Genomic DNA, 3,528 nt, shown 5'->3' on the forward strand with positions numbered 1-3,528 from the left:
CTCCCCCCACCCTCGGTGTAATACTAGCGACCGGCCTTACTCTAAGGAAGAGCCTCTGCCGCCCCCACTGTGCAAGTCATTCTCCCAGATGCACCACATCTTCACGGCCAGAGGCAAGGGACCTCCCGCGGCATCCACGCAGTCGTTGTTGTCCATCAGTGGAATAAAAATTCTTGGTGCACAGTGAACGGTCTCTGCTGTAGAAAGTGGCGAGGGGGAGCCGATTCACATTGACAAACTGGAATCAGAGGAGGCGTTATCGGGTGAACTGGTGGAGGGGGCAGCTGGATGTCTCCACAGGACCTGGGTGTCCAACACTAAATGGACAATATGCATTTTGCCTGGGGAAAGAACGCTTACTACAAATACCTTTTAACTTCTGTGTGTGGCTGACGAAAATGTGAGACACCAGCGGACCTAACGTACTGTAGAGATGGAGTGAAATGAGACGTTGGCAGGTGCAGGGGGAAGTGACGGATGAGTTGACAGGACATCCATTCTTAACTGACAACATGCTGCGTGAACAGTGAAGGAATTTCAGCTACAATAAAGTCTGCATATAGTCTTCTTTCCCTTGATGAGAAATGTGGGCGGAACGAGATATTACACATGGGTGGTGAACAGTAATTCGATTGGCCAGAAGGGAAATATAAGCTAGCCTGTAATGTGTATGGTTAGCCCAGGGTGATTGTTCTGGAAAACGCAAAGAGATCGCCTTGTAGACACACTGATGGGTGGGACGGCAAAGAGGACACTTACTGGTTGCCGTCGGAGCAGCTGCTTCTGCGCCGCCACCAGGGGATATGCGGCCGGCCGACCTGAGCCAGGGGCGGCGCTAAGGTTTTCCGGCCCCAGATGAGCGTTCTTAAGCCCGTCCTCCAATTTTTTTAATACATTTTTTTAATGAAGTAAGGAAATTTTAACCCAAAAAAGTCAAACAATGCCTTCTTTAAGAAACTTTTTTAATGCTCACAGTTTACATAAACTCGATACTTAACAAAATTATATTATCTTACTAACTTTTTAGATGCGAACTCTTTTATAATCCAGGGACATTTTAATGAACGGGCTAACCGTACTCCTGTACTGTAGGAACGCTGAATGACCCCCATGCTTGGGCAAGAGTAACAGGCAAAGTGCAGAAAATCCGTAAGAGTAACTTTATATTTGGAAATAAGTTATTAAAACTGCGCTTGAGTAGAGCATTGAGAAGAGGAAGTGGCTCAGAGCCAAAATTAGCTGCATGAATCATTTTAATCAGAAAATTTCCTCTATCAAATCTTCATTTTTAATGTCTACGCTGCACGAAAATGCCATGTTTTCTAAGCACACTGGTAGTGTAGAATGGTCTAGGCTTACGTAATTCCATAAGAAACCAAATGTGTCAATGACGTTGTCTTTGGCAGCATACCTTATAGTTAAGTTTCCTTCAAATGGTTCAAATGGCTCTGAGCACTATGGGACTTAACATCTGTGGTCATCAGTCCCCTAGAACTTAGAACTACTTAAACCTAACTAACCTAAGGACATCACACACATCCATGCCCGAGGCAGGATTCGAACCTGCGACCGTAGCAGTCGCGCAGTTCCGGACTGAGCGCCTAGAACCGCTAGACCACCGCGGCCGGCAAGTTTCCCTCAACTGTATCTAGAATAACACTGCAAACACTTATTTCAAAACTGTCCTTTTGACTCAGTTTTGAATCTTTTTGTGGTATTTTTTCTACAAAGCGTTTTGTTTTTCCTTTCTTTTCCTCTGTGCTGCGAATCTTTACATTCAACATACACTCCTGGAAATTGAAATAAGAACACCGTGAATTCATTGTCCCAGGAAGGGGAAACTTTATGACACATTCCTGGGGTCAGATACATCACATGATCACACTGACAGAACCACAGGCACATAGACACAGGCAACAGAGCATGCACAATGTCGGCACTAGTACAGTGTATATCCACCTTTCGCAGCAATGCAGGCTGCTATTCTCCAATGGAGACGATCGTAGAGATGCTGGATGTAGTCCTGTGGAACGGCTTGCCATGCCATTTCCACCTGGTGCCTCAGTTGGACCAGCGTTCGTGCTGGACGTGCAGACCGCGTGAGACGACGCTTCATCCAGTCCCAAACATGCTCAATGGGGGACAGATCCGGAGATCTTGCTGGCCATGGTAGTTGACTTACACCTTCTAGAGCACGTTGGGTGGCACGGGATACATGCGGACGTGCATTGTCCTGTTGGAACAGCAAGTTCCCTTGCCGGTCTAGGAATGGTAGAACGATGGGTTCGATGACGGTTTGGATGTACCGTGCACTATTCAGTGTCCCCTCGACGATCACCAGTGGTGTACGGCCAGTGTAGGAGATCGCTCCCCACACCATGATGCCAGGTGTTGGCCCTGTGTGCCTCGGTCGTATGCAGTCCTGATTGTGGCGCTCACCTGCACGGCGCCAAACACGCATACGACCATCATTGGCACCAAGGCAGAAGCGACTCTCATCGCTGAAGACGACACGTCTCCATTCGTCCCTCCATTCACGCCTGTCGCGACACCACTGGAGGCGGGCTGCACGATGTTGGGGCGTGAGCGGAAGACGGCCTAACGGTGTGCGGGACCGTAGCCCAGCTTCATGGAGACGGTTGCGAATGGTCCTCGCCGATACCCCAGGAGCAACAGTGTCCCTAATTTGCTGGGAAGTGGCGGTGCGGTCCCCTACGGCACTGCGGAGAATCCTACGGTCTTGGCGTGCATCCGTGCGTCGCTGCGGTCCGGTCCCAGGTCCACGGGCACGTGCACCTTCCGCCGACCACTGGCGACAACATCGATGTACTGCGGAGACCTCACGCCCCACGTGTTGAGCAATTCGGCGGTACGTCCACCCGGCCTCCCGCATGCCCACTATACGCCCTCGCTCAAAGTCCGTCAGCTGCACATACGGTTCACGTCCACGCTGTCGCGGCATGCTACCAGTGTTAAAGACTGCGATGGAGCTCCGTATGCCACGGCAAACTGGCTGACACTGACGGCGGCGGTGCACAAATGCTGCGCAGCTAGCGCCATTCGACGGCCAACACCGCGGTTCCTGGTGTGTCCGCTGTGCCGTGCGTGTGATCATTGCTTGTACAGCCCTCTCGCAGTGTCCGGAGCAAGTATGGTGGGTCTGACACACAGGTGTCAATGTGTTCTTTTTTCCATTTCCAGGAGTGTAGATGATATTCAAGCATTTTCTGCTACCGTGAAACTTTCTGAGTAAATAATATCCTAACTATTTATCACTCTATTTAATTCTTCCATTAGATTCTTAATATTAGCACTTTCAACAGCCACTGTGGCTTCCTTTGCTTGAAGCATAGCGTTTCATATGTTTACTGCAGCTAATGCTGTGTCCAGGATTGAAGACATCAACACACACTGAAATGATTTCAAATACTTCTGAATGCTCATTACTTCGGTGCATGCCAATGCAGTCAAATTAAAGTTAAAAGCAAGTTCAACAGACCTTTGTAATCCTGGAAAATGATTAGCAAA

The sequence above is a fragment of the Schistocerca americana genome, chromosome X, assembly GCF_021461395.2.
Source record: "Schistocerca americana isolate TAMUIC-IGC-003095 chromosome X, iqSchAmer2.1, whole genome shotgun sequence".
Lineage (NCBI taxonomy): Eukaryota > Metazoa > Arthropoda > Insecta > Orthoptera > Acrididae > Schistocerca > Schistocerca americana.